Source organism: Suricata suricatta, chromosome 10 (assembly GCF_006229205.1).
Source record: "Suricata suricatta isolate VVHF042 chromosome 10, meerkat_22Aug2017_6uvM2_HiC, whole genome shotgun sequence".
Classification (NCBI taxonomy): Eukaryota; Metazoa; Chordata; class Mammalia; order Carnivora; family Herpestidae; genus Suricata; species Suricata suricatta.
In genome coordinates, this window is record NC_043709.1 from 64,179,334 (window position 1) to 64,193,084 (window position 13,751).

Below are 13,751 nucleotides of genomic sequence, written 5' to 3' on the forward strand. Positions count from 1 at the left end.
ATCTCATCCCCCACATTGCTTAGTATATCACTGAACAGATGCCCCCAAATTAACTGTTGCTGATTTAGTAGGTTGCATATAAATCGCTTTTAGATGCCTAAGAGAATCAGAAACTCTTGCCTTAAGACAAAAAGTGTGTATCTGTACAGACAATAACTAAACATTTAAAAAGATAATTTTGCCTCCCAAGTTTTGGGGAGCATCTCACCATTGCCCTGCATGTATTTCCTCCCCTGAGTCCAGGTGAGGAAATCAAGAGGATCTCCCCCATCTCATAAGGAAACGGGGAATGAACATGAGATGGCTGGGGTATTCTCGATGCCAAGCACCTTTCATCTGCTAAGAATCCATACTAGAGTCCCCGGGTGTGTAGTCTGCTATTTTTGGTTGTGTACACCTCAAGGAAGCAAACATATACATTTCTGCATTGGCCTGTTGGTAGTGGAGGCGACAGGATGTCTAATGGAGTGCAAGACAGTGATAAAGGTGAGAAGCAGGTAATTAAAGGCCCGAGGCTGAGATCCAGACACACACCATTATTATACTTTATATGATACCAATTACCATGCATGCCCCCCACCCAATACTATACAAACGAAATGGCTTCAACCAGCTTATTTGGAAGAACCAAAGTCCCATGGGCTGCACCCCCCGTGAAATCCTTAAGACTTGGGTTACTGTGGAGAAAACAAAGTGTTGCTGTGATGGAAGAATGGGAGGCCACAGCAGTGGTACTGCCTGGACGTGGTGGGGCACGTGCAAGGATCCATATTGTAAAAGATCGTAGAATGTGAATTGCATTGTAGAGCAAATCTTTACATGTAAATGGTTTATTTTCCAAATGAAAGATTATTTGAAAAACGGGTTGGCTGAAAAACAGAATGGATTTATTTATTTTACGATGTGAAGATACAAGGCACGGAGGCTAGAAGGCAACTGCACTGAATCACAATCTCGCCGGCAATTTCCTTTGTCCAAAGCTCTCAAAGTGATGAATGAGGGGCCACAGCTATCAGGCAAGGTGGGAGGCAGATGCAGATGTGGTGGGAGGCCAGGGGTAGCATGAGAACAGTGAGTACACCTAGTTTCCAGCCTGCATCTGCCACCCCTGGCTCTGCCTCTGTGGACAGATCATCTCATTTTTCTGATCTAAGTTTCCTCATCAGTTCGATGACCAGTAAGGGACAGGGAGATCTCTCTAAAACTCTTTCCAGCGCTGACATTTTATGGTTCTGTTGAGTCTAAGAAAATCTATGAATTATTCTGCATTTTGGATTACTATTTCCCTAAAAGATTCATCTTTTCCTCTCCCCTGATCCTTCCCTCTTCCTTCCTCCCAAATCATCCCAGCACGCACACCCTGTCCCTTTCTCCCCCTGACTTTTACTTCGGAATCTGAAAAATATTCCCAAGCCTAAAAATACTGGTTACAATGATATGTTCCTTAAATTTCCCCCTCCTGGAAGTGTCTTGGAGGCATCTGCTGGAAGCTTGAATTTGAATTTGTAGTTTCAAAGGAAGGAGGGTGATACTGAATGCCTGGCCATGCAGAGCTGTCTCAAGGCAATTTCCCTATACAAGCTCAACAGCAGTTCCACATAAAGCTAATAAATATATGGCTTCCCTATTTCCCTTCAAATAGTTCCTTAGAATTAGGATTGCTCTAAAGTCTCCATAATTGTTCCACATCACACCAGGTCTTTCAATACCGTTCTCTGCTATAATTTCTGAGCAAGCAGTCAGCATAAAAAAGGACTAGGTCAGCTCTCTGTGTGTCCGCTCTTGGCAGCACAGCTCCTTTGGGCCGTGTCTCCTGGCACCCACCCAGCCTGGCTATCAACAATGGAAGCTTCTCTTTGTGCTTCCAGTAAGTCATAAATAAACCTCCTCAATCCTACCTGTTTTCTGAGAAGAGCTTAAACCATCCTTGACCTCAGGGTAAAGAGAGAGAGAGAGAGAGAGAGAGGACATGATTGCTGCTTTAGGAAAATAGTTTTTAAGTACCTACTCAGGCAATTGTTCATTCTCATCGTTCCCTACTGCCAAGCAGATGCATAATTTGGGTTCCAGTCCCTTTAGTTGCCAGGCTTGAGACTGGATTGCTTTCCCACCTTATGCAGATTGTCTTTTCTGAAGCAGCCATCCTTTGTGTGGAAAGCTTTCCTCGTAGAAGAAGGGCTTCTTTCTTACCTGAGCAGCGGGGAAGGCACACCCTCCAGGAGGGTAATGGGGAGCAGGGGCAACCACTTACCCGGCTGTTCAGAAGGCCTAATAAGTGTCCCCAAAAGGTGGGAGGGCCAGGACTGTGGAGTCCCAGGCACCAGCCTAATACTAACGGAAGAACAAACTAGAATTCCTGTTTAGCTAAACAAGAAAACAGCCTCAGCTGCAGCTCCAGATAGGCTGGATTCTTTAAACACCGCTCATCCAAAACCTCCTCTGAAACATTAAGCCTCATGCTACAGGTTCTGAGGTAAACATTAATCCTATTTTCCAGCAAGATGTAGAATGAGGTCAAGCACATTATTTCCTACTGCAGTCAATGTTGGAATTAAAGAAATCTGCTGAATCAATTCTCAAAACTACATAAATTAGTCATTTCAGCTGAGTCACTGTTGAGTTCAAATGCACATCATGTTTCCTGGGCATGAAAAATGGAAGTATGGATTTTTTTTCCTTCTATCACATTCCACTGGCCATGAAAGAGGTCCTTCTGGAAGTGAATATTAACAAAAAAAAGTCTGTGATCTACACTTTGGTCCCTAGGAGGAGAAGCCAATTTCTGTGTTTGTTCATGCTACCTTATAATGCCAAACTCTGAAAGAGACTTTTGTACATGTTCCCACAATTCAGACAAATTATTTATATGATTTTTTTAAGTAATGAAATCTTTTATATAAAGATAAGAATTTAAGTAATATAGGGGCTCCTGGGTGGCTCAGTTGGTTGTGTTCGACTCTTGATTTCGGCTCAAGTCATGATCTCATAGTTTGTGGGTTCGAGCCACTATATACCATCTATACTGATGGTATAGAGCCTGCTTGGGACTCTCTCTCTCTCTCTCTCTCTCTCTCTCTCTGCCCCTCTCCAATGCACATACACGCTCTCTTTCAAAATTAATAAATAAACATTAAAATATATATGTAATATAAAATGCAGTTTAAAGCATAACAATAAAACCAGTATTCATGAGGGATGCCTGGCTGGCTCAGTCTGTGAAGCCTGGACCCTTGATCTCAGGGTCATGGGTTCAAGTCCCATGCTGGGCACAGAGCCTACTTGAAAAACAAAACCAAACCAGTATTCAGGAAACTACTAGCATCCCAAGGAGCAGACCACCACACACTGAGGAAGCTCCCTGCTTCCCCTGCATGGCACCTCTGACTCCCCCATGGAAGAATGTGCTTCTCATTCTCTTGCTTTTCTTGTATTTCCAACATATACATATATATATCTAGACAAAAGTGATTAGTTCTGCTTGCTGTCCATATTAGTTTGCTAAAACTGCCATAACAGATTAGCACGAACTGGGTGCCTTAAACAATAGTAATTTATTGTCTCACAGATCTGGGGGCCGAAAGTCCAAGATCAAGGTTCCCTCAGGGTTGGTTCCTTCCGAGGGCCATGAGGGAAAGGGCTGCTCCAGGCCTCTCTCTCCTCACCTGTAGATGGCCAGAGTCTGCACATCGTCTTCCCTCCATGCCTGTCTGTGTACGCATTTCCTCTTTTTATACGGATACCAGTCATCCCGGATTAGGGCCCACCTTAACGACCTTACTTTCACTTGATTTCCTCACTTGATTCCCTGTCTCCAAATAAGATCACATTCTGAGGTACTGGAGGTTAGGACTTCAACATATACATTTTAGTGGTGGGACACAATTACCCCCATTAGACTCTCACAAATAGGTTCCTAGGGAAGCAGACTCTGAGATGGAGTTTAGCAACCACAATGTTTATTAATATATTGGGGATCAACATCTAGGGAAAGGAGGGCAAGGAAGCAGAATTTTGGCAAAGTCAAGTCGACAACTGTGATACAGGCTTGACAACTGCCGTTGTTAAATCAACCCCACAAGTTGCTCTGAAGCAAAAATGGCCCTTTTAGAGTTGTCTCACCTTGGGCTGAGATGGCCAGGGCTTTGTAATGCCACCTCAACGTCACTGAACCTAGCTACCTGAGAAAGGGGCATGACCTTGGGCAGATAGCTCTCTGTAGGGGCTAACAGCTCTGGGGGCATCTGCCAACAGCACTCCAAGCAGCAGGAGCAATAACCACCAGTAAAGGGAGCTCTGGGCAATGCATCATGGAGTCCACCACACTGGATTTGAATTCTATTAAAATGAAATATGTTGTATGTTTTCTGCAACTTGCTTTTTGAAAATTTTAATGAATATTCTCAAACACATTCAAAAGTAGAGAGAATAGAGGCGCCTGGGTGGCTCAGTCAATAGAGTGTCCAGCTCTGAATATCCACTCAGGTCATAATCTCATGGTTCAAAAAAAAAAAAAATCTCATGGTTCATGAGATCAAGCCCCACATGGGGCTCTGTGCTGGCAGTGTGGAGCCTGCTTGGGATTCTCTCTCCCTCTCTCTATCTGCCCCTTTTCCATTGGGACTCTTCCTCTCTCTCAAAATAAATAAGCTTAAAAAAAAAAAAAGAAGAGAGACTAGTATAATTAACTCCTATATACCCGTAATCTAGATTCATCTATTATCAAGTTTTGCAACACTTGCTACATCTATCCCTTTCTCTGTCTCTGTCTCTCTCTCTCTTTTTTTTTTTTTTAGCAAATCACTTTATTGTATTTTCATTATTTTATTTTTATTTTAGAAAGAGAAAGTGCACGCACATGGGGGAGAGGGACAGAGGGAGAGAGAATAGTTTTAAAGAATGTTTAAATGTTTATTTATTTACTTATTGAGAGAGAGGGAGAGAGAGAAATAGCAGGGGAAGGGCAGAGAGAGAGAGAGAGAGAGGGAGAGAGAGAGAGAGAGAGAGAGAGAGAGAGAATGAACAGGCTCTACATTGTCAGCACAGGGCCCAACTTGGGGCTTGATCCCATGAACCATAAGATCATGATCTGAGCTGGATGGAGAGTCAGACACTCCCTCAACCCACTGACATATCCAGGTTGCCTGAGAGAGAATCTAATCTCAGCAGGCTCCATGCTCAGGCTGAGCCCAATGCAGGACTTGATTCCATGACCCTGGGATCATAACCTAAGCTAAAATCAAGAGTTAGATACTCAACTGACTGAGCCACCCAGGCACCCCTCTCTCTCTCTTTATTATTTTAAGGCAGACTTCGTGTTGTTGTACCTCTGCCCACTTCGGTATCCATCTCTAACAATATGAACATTTTCTTACATAACCTCAATGTCATTATCACATCTGATAAATTAACAACAATTCCTTGGGTCATATTCAGATTTACCCGATTATCTCAAAATTTTTATTTTTATAATTTGTTAGTTTTAATTAGGATCCAGACAAAAGGAACACATTATTTTGGTTAGATCTTTTATCTCTTTTCATCTACAACCATTCCCTTTCTTTTTTATCCCCATGCCATTGTCTTGAAGAATAATTACAATACAAATAAATTAAGAGTATGGGCCATTTTTTATTTTATTTGCTTCTTAGGGGCTTAATGTATTCTTCTATTCTCCATATTTCCAATAAGTCAGAAGTTAGCTCTAATGCTTGATTAGATTCGGGTTCAAGGATCTATGTCCTGGTTAGCACTGTGTGCTTCATGCTGCATCACATCAGAAGGCACAACGGCTAGCTATCCCAGGCTATCTTAGTGATGCTAAGACTCAGAACCTGAGCCCCCTCATCGTAAAATGCCTCATCAACTTTTTTTTTTCTTTTTTTCTTTTTTATTGTTTATTTTTGAGAAAGAGAAAGATACACAGAATGTAAGTGGGGGAGGGGCAGAGAGAGGGGAAGACACAGAATCCAAAGCAGGCTCCAGTCTCTGAACTATCAGCACAAAGCCCAATGCAGGGATCGAACCCACAAACCATGAGATCATGACGTGAGCCAAAGTCGGATGCTCAACCAACTGAGCCACCCAGGCGCCCCTCATCAACTTTTCTTGTAATGGAATCTTTCTTTGACGACCTTTGCCTGAATCAATGAGTTGACATTAATAGTTGCAAAGTGGTTATTTTCAAATTCTGTACTTTTTCCTACATTTATTAGCTAATATGATTTTTAAGAAGTTTTGTGGGGATGTCTGAAATAGTTCATATGGAAAAAATAGGATAAAATTTAATTCTTTCCCTTTAAATTGTCAATTTTCAGAATATTAATGAATGTTTTTCAGTTTTATCTTTAAAAATCTCATTACAAAATCATTATTTTAAAAATATAATAAGTGTGTTTCCACCAATTGCAGTAACTGTTCTTTTGGATGCTTTTAGTATCCCATTTTATAGCAATATGAGCCTCTTCATGTTAGTTTATGTGTGCTTCTGACACAATTCTGCTCATTAAAAAAATGTTTTTAATGTTTATTTATTTTGGGGGGGGCGGGCAGAGAGAGAGGGAGACACAGAATCCGAAGCAGGCTCCAGGCTCTGAGCTAGCTGTCAGCACAGACCACAACACAGGGCTTGAACTCACCAACCACAAGATCATGACCTGAGCCAAAGTCAGATGCTTAACCAACTGAGCCACCCAGGCCCCCAGACAATTCTACTAATTTTGAAATAATTCGCTTGCTTTCTGGAATAATAAGGTATCTCAGGGTCATCCTATACTTGCATGCCCCATACCTGGAATAAACCATTTCTCCAAGAAGTCCTGATTCTTTTTTCTTTTTGTTGTAGAATAGTTTCAGATTCACCAAAAAGTTGTGAAAATAGTACAGAGAAATCTCATATACCCCACATTCAGTTTCCTCTATTATTAGCATCTTACATTATACATTTGTCACAATTAATGAACCAATATTGCTACATGATTATTAACTGAAGTCCATACTTTATCCAGATTTCCTTAGTTTTTACCTGATGTTTTTGTCTGTTCTAGAATTCCATCCATGATACCACATTTTACTTATTTATCATGTTTCCTCAGGCTTCTCTTAGCTATGACAGTTTCTTGGACTTTCCTTGTTTGTGATGAATAATCTTGACAGTTTTGAAGAGTTCTGGTCATATATTTTGTAAATTTTCCATCATTTGGGATTTGTGTGGTGTTTTTCTCATGATTGGACTGTAGGTTACGGGCTTTGGGGAGGCAGACCACAGAGATAAATTACAATTCTGGGTATCATTCTCAGGGATACATACTATCAATATGACTTATCACTGATGTTATCTTAACCGAAGGAGCCACCCAGGCGCCCCTTCTCATTGATGTTATCTTGATCACTTGGCTGAGGTTACGTTTATCAGGTATTTCCACTGTAAAGTTACTCTTTTCTGGAAAGCTGGGATGAGGGCAGAGCAGGAGAATCCTAAGTTCGCTTTGTCCCACAGACACAACTAGATAGCAAACACAGAAGAATGGGGTCAGACATGCATCTTTTCTAACCACATACAATTAAACTAGAAAAAATCTGGAAAGAGCACAAATACATGGAGGTTAAATAACATGCTACTAAACAATGAATGCATCAACAAAGAATTCAGAGAAGAAATTTTTAAGAAGTCCAGAGAAACAAATGAAAATGAAAAAACAATTATCTCAAATTTTGGGGATGCTTCTAAAGCAGTTCTAAGAGACAAGTTCATAACAATACAGGACTACTTCAAGAAGCAAGAAAAATCTCAAACAACCTAACCTTACACCTAAAGGAGCTAGGAAAAGAACAATAAATAAAACCCCCAAAATCAGCATGGAAGGAAATAATAAAGACTAGAGCAGAAATAAATGACACAGAAACTAAAAAAACAATAGGGCAATAATACCAGGAGATGTTTCTTTGAAAAGATCAACAGGGGCACCTGAGTGACTCCGTCAGTTGAGCGTTCAACTCTTGATTTCGGCTCAGGTCATGCTCTCATAGTTCAAGCCCTGTGTCAGGCTCTGCACTGTGACAGTTTTGAAGAGTTTGTGACAGTGCAGAGCCTGCTTGGAATTCTCTCTCCCTCTCTTTCTCTGCCCCCACCCCACTCATGCTTGTACTTTCTCTCTCTCAAAATTAAAAAAAAATTTTTAAAGATCAACAAAATTGATAAACCCCCAGCCAGACTCATTAAAAAACAGAGAGAGAGAGAGAGAGAGAGAGAGAGAGAGAGAGAGGACTCAAATAAACAAAATCACCAGTGAAGGAGGAGAAATAATAACACAGTGGAAATACAAACAATTATAAGAGAATATTATGAAAAATCATATGCCAACAAATTGGACAACCCCAAAGAAATGGGTAAATTTCTAGAAATATATAGCCTCCCCAAACTGAAGCAAAAAGACATGGAAAATTTGAACAGACCAATTACCAGCAATGAAACTTAATCCATAATCAAAAAATTCCCAGCAAACAAAAGTCCAGGACCAGATGGTTTCACAGCTGAATTCTACCAAATGCTTAAAGAAGAGTTAATATCTATTCTTCTCAAACGGTTCTAAAAAATACAAGAGGAAGGAAAACTTCACAATTCATTCTATGAGGACAGTATCACCCTGATACCAAAGCCAAATAAAGACACCATAAAAAAGAGAACTATAGACCAATATCTCTGATCAACATAGATGCAAATATCCTCAACAAAATACTAGCAATACAAATCCAACAATATATTAAAAAATATTTCATCACAATCAAGTGGGATTTATTCACCAGGAGGCAAGGGTGGTCCAATATTCACAAGTCAATGAACGTGATACATCAGTCATTAAGAAAAAGGATTTTTAAAAAACATAATCTTTTCAATACGTGCAGAAAAAACATTTAACAAAGTACAACATCCATTCATAATAAAAACCCTCAACAAAGTAGGTCTCAAAGGAACATATTTCAACATAATAAAGGCCATATATCTCCCTATCCTCTTCAGGGAGCTTGTTTCATACATTTGTGATGCAGTTAGATTCTTTTATCACATTCTATTCTGAGATCCCCAGACCTCCTTAATGACTTGGGAATCATTTTTGAAACTCACTCTCTTGATGTTAAGGGACTCCTTTGCTACTAGGATATCATTATTTCTATTCAGTGAACAGAATCAGGAATTTTTTTCATGGCTATAACCTTTTTTAAGAAATATTTATCTTTGAGAGATAGATAGATAGAGCTCAAGTAGGGGAGGGGCAGAAAGAGAGAGGGAGACACTCAGAGGCTCCAGACTCTGAGCTGTCAGCACAGATCCCAATGCAGGGTTCAAACCCATGAACTGTGAGATCATGACCTGAGCCAAAGTCAGACACTTAACTGACTGAGCACTCAGGTGTTCCTATAATCTCTTTTTTTTTTCTTTTGAAAAACAACTGCTTTATTTAAATGTAATTAACGTACCATACAGTTCACCCAGTTAAAATGCACAATGCAATGGTTGTAAGTATATTCACAGAGTTGTGCAACCATCACCATAATCAATTTCAGAGAACTTTCATCACGCCACTAAAGAAATCCTGTGTACATTAGCAATCACTCCCCATTTCCTCCAACTTCTTCTCACATACCCTCTCCCACCAGCCCCAGGCAACTACTTATTTACTTTATGTCTTTATGAATTTGTCTCTTCTGGACATTTTACATAAATGAAATCATACAATATGTGGCCTTTTATGGCTAGCTTCTTTCACTTAGCAACATGTTAAGCTCATCTCTGGAGACAAACCAAGAAATAGACTCTTAACTATAGAGAACAAACATGGTTACCAAAAGGGAGGTGAATAAGGGGATGGATGAAATAGGTGACGGAGATTAAGAGTACGCTTATCATGACGAACACTGAGGAATGCCTAAAATTGCTGAATCACTATATTGCACACCTGAAACTACTATAACACTGTGTTAACTATAATGGAATTAAAATTAAAAACTTAATATAAAAAAAACAAAAAACCCCTGTATTCTAGTGGAGTCACAAATTACAGGTAGACAGATAAACATAACCCTTGGGTAGCTGTAAATGCTATATAAGAATAATAATATGGTTTGAGAGGGGAGGGTAATGTGTGGCAACTGGGTGGCTCATTTGGTTGGGCATCTGACTCTTGACTTTGGCTCAGGTCATGATCTCACAGTTCATGAGATTGAGCCCTGAGTAGGGCTTTGTGCTGATAGCTCAGAGCCCGCTTGGGATTCTCTCTCCCTCCCTCTCTACCCCTCCCCCACTTGTATGCATGCTCTCTCTCAAAATAAATCAATAAACTTAAGAAAAAAGATACTTGTTGAATAAATAAATCTGTGTTGATGGACTAAAAAAAGTTCATCTCTATTGTAACATGCGTATCATTCTTTTCTATTGTTGAATAATATTCCTTTTTAAGGATATACTGTAATTCATTTGTTCATTCATCAGTTGATGAACATTTGGGTTGTTTCCACGTTTTAGCTGTTATGGATAATGCTGTTCTGAACATCTGTCTACCAGTTTTTATGTGGGCATATGTTTTCTTTTCTTGGGTATATAACTAGGCATGGAATTGCTGAGTCATATGCTAACTCTGTATTTAACATTTTGAGGAATGGCCAAACTGTTCTCCAAAGTGGCTGCACCATTTTACAGTCCCATCAGCAGTAGGACTTTAATTTCCCCACATCCTCACTAACACTTACTATTATCTATGTTTTTATTATAGCCGTCCTGTGGGTGTGATAGGGTTTCAGACATTTGTTTTTAATCATTGAATCTTGTTTTTATGCTCTTTCCATAGAACATCTTCTACAGTAAGGAAGTTTATCAAGTAAATTAAAAAAAATTTTTTTTAATGTTTACTCAGTTTTGAGAGACAGAGAGAGGCAGAGTGTGAGCAGGGGAGGGGTAAGAGAGAGAGGGACACACAGATTTCAAAGCAGGCTCCAGGCTCCGAGCTGTCAGCCCAGAGCCCGATGCGGGGTTGAACCCACAAACCATGATATAATGACCTGAGCCAAAGTCAGACACTTAACCGAGCCACCCAGGTGCCCCTCAAGTAAATTTTTTTAATGAGGACAATTTATTGTTGGATAAAGAGTTCTGAAATGGTAGAAAGAGAATGAAACCTAAATGCAGATATACTCAGGGAGTGCCTAGCTGGCTCAGTCAGAAGAACATGAAACTCTTGATCTTGGGATCATGAGTTCTAGCCCCATGTTGGGTGTAGACATTACTTAAATAAATAAACTTAAAAAAATACATAAACGTAGATATACTCAAGCTAAAGACCTAAGTTTTTCTATTATGTGTATAAAATGAAAACAGTATCCATCCCACATGGTTTAATGAGGAATAAATGAATTAAATGAGATAACAGATGCGAGAGCTCTCTGCAAACTACACAGCAGTCTACAAATACCATCACTGCTAGCTGGGCAGGGTGGTAAAAGCAAAATAAAAGCTTTTCTTTAATGATGCTCTTTCATACGATGTTGCATTCGCTTCTCAGCCCCTGAGGAAGTGAAGCCAGATATTCATCTGTGAGTCCCCAGTAGTACCCAGCACATGCCTTATGTCTACCACCTTCTCCTTTATTTAAACTCAGGGAACACTCAGGTCCATAGTCAGGAATCATTTGCTTGATTTTTCCTCAAGATGCACCTTACTATTTCCTTCTCAGATCACTAGAACTTCCGCAGGCAGGAACTCTCCCGGGTCTCTAACTTGCTTGCATCATGTTTTACCTTCCTTCTTGATTCAACCATTTGGATTTAGCAATTCAGCTTTAGAATGTGGTAACCGTAACACCACTAGCCTGAAAACGAGATAGGCCATTGCTTCTGGCTATTGTCTCATGGCTCCAAACCTTACATCTCACCTCTCTGCCCATCCTGGACACTTAGAACATTACTGATTGTCTCATCTGGGGAGGGAAACTAGTCACTCATGTCCTGTCAAATCCTGAAAACCTCCCTCTATAACTCTCACGTTAGACTTCCTTTCCATTTTCACTGCCATCAGCCTTGCTCAGACTTCCATTACCTCTTGCATCTTTTTAAATCATATGTTCATCATCAAGTGACTTTGTCACTAGACCATAGGTTAATTGGAAAGGAAACAGAATACTGTGAATTCGGCTCTAAAATAGATATCAGTAGTTAAACCAAACTATGGCATGGGGCCACATATACAAAAATCTAGTACATGAATTTCAAACAGTAGGTTTACCACTCATTAGCATGTCAAGAAACCAATTCAGTGACTTGTGACCAGTATTTAAAAAATGAAATAGAATAGGAGGTGACCCATGGGGCACCTGGGTGGCTCAGTCGGTTGGGCATCTGGCTTCGGCTCAGGTCATGATTTCACGGTTTGTGGGTTGGAGCCCGCATCGGGCTCTGTGCTGACAGCTAGCTCAGAGCCTGGAGCCTGCTTCAGATTCTGCGTCTCCCTCTCTCTGACCCTCCCCTGCTCGCACTGTCTCTGTCTCTCAAAAATAAATAAAAACCATAAAATATAATAAAAAAAGAATAGGAGGTGACCCAGAAGTTGTATTTGCAATGCTGCTTTCTCTCTCCCACAGTACCTCGCCTTCTTCCTTTCCAACCAGGGTCCAGCAGAAATGCTCCTGCAAAGAAGAGTGGCAAGAGGAAGGACTGATCTGCCATCAAGGAGGTAGTGACCAGAGAACACACCATCAACATTCACAAGTGCATCCATGGAATGGGTTTCAAGAAGCATGCACCTCGGGCACTGAAAGAGATCTGGAAATTCACCATGAAGGAGATGGGAACTCCTAATGTGCACATTGACACCAGGCTCAACCAAGCCATCCGGGCCAAAGGAATAAGGAATGTTCCATATCGTATGCATGAGCAGTTGTCCAGAAAAACCTAATGAGGATGAAGATTCACCAAACAAGTTCTATATATTGATCACCTATGTACCTGTCACCACTTTCAAAAATCTATAGACAGTTAATGTGGGTGAGAACTAATCACTGATTTTCAGAGAAAGGTGCATTTTAAAAAAAGGGAATAGGATAGGATAGAAAATATCAGAAGGGGTGCCTGGGTGGTTCAGTCGGTAAAGCGGTCAACTTCAGCTCCAGTCGTGATCTCGCAGTTCATGAATTCAAGCCCTGCATCGGGCTCTGTGCTGACAGCTCAGAGCCTGGAGCCTGCTTCAGATTCTGTCTCCCTCTCTCTCTGCCCCTCCCCTGCTCACACTCTGTATCTCTCTCTCTCTCTCTCTCAAAAATAAATAAACATTAAAAAAAAGAAAATATCAGAAAATATTATGCACAGTAAGAGTATTATTTGGGGTATATACTATGAATGCAAAATGTAGTTTTTACAATGTGTCAATGGTCAAAAGTTTGGAAAAATACTGACTGGTGGTATTGTAAATATTCTGTTAAAAAATTATTAGAAATAACCTAAATGTTAATGTTGATCTATATTTAGCACAAAGCAGTATACCAGAAGGCCTACAAAGGCCTTTAGACCTCTTGGGTTTGAACTCTGGCTCTTTTGCTTACTTGGTGACCTTCAGCAATTTATTTAAACATTTTGTGTGATTTTATCATCTATAAAATGGGGATAATTATAGCACCTATCTCTGAGAGTTATAATGAGGAATAAATGAGTCAATACAAGTAAAATGCCTAGAACAGAGCTTGGCACATAGCAGTAAATCAAGAAATGTT

At 40.2% G+C, this 13,751-nt stretch overlaps 1 pseudogene; it reads left to right on the forward strand.

Moving 5' to 3' along the window:
* Positions 1–455: 455 nt before the first annotated feature.
* Positions 456–13,040, forward strand: LOC115305220 (annotated as a pseudogene).
* Positions 13,041–13,751: the final 711 nt, after the last annotated feature.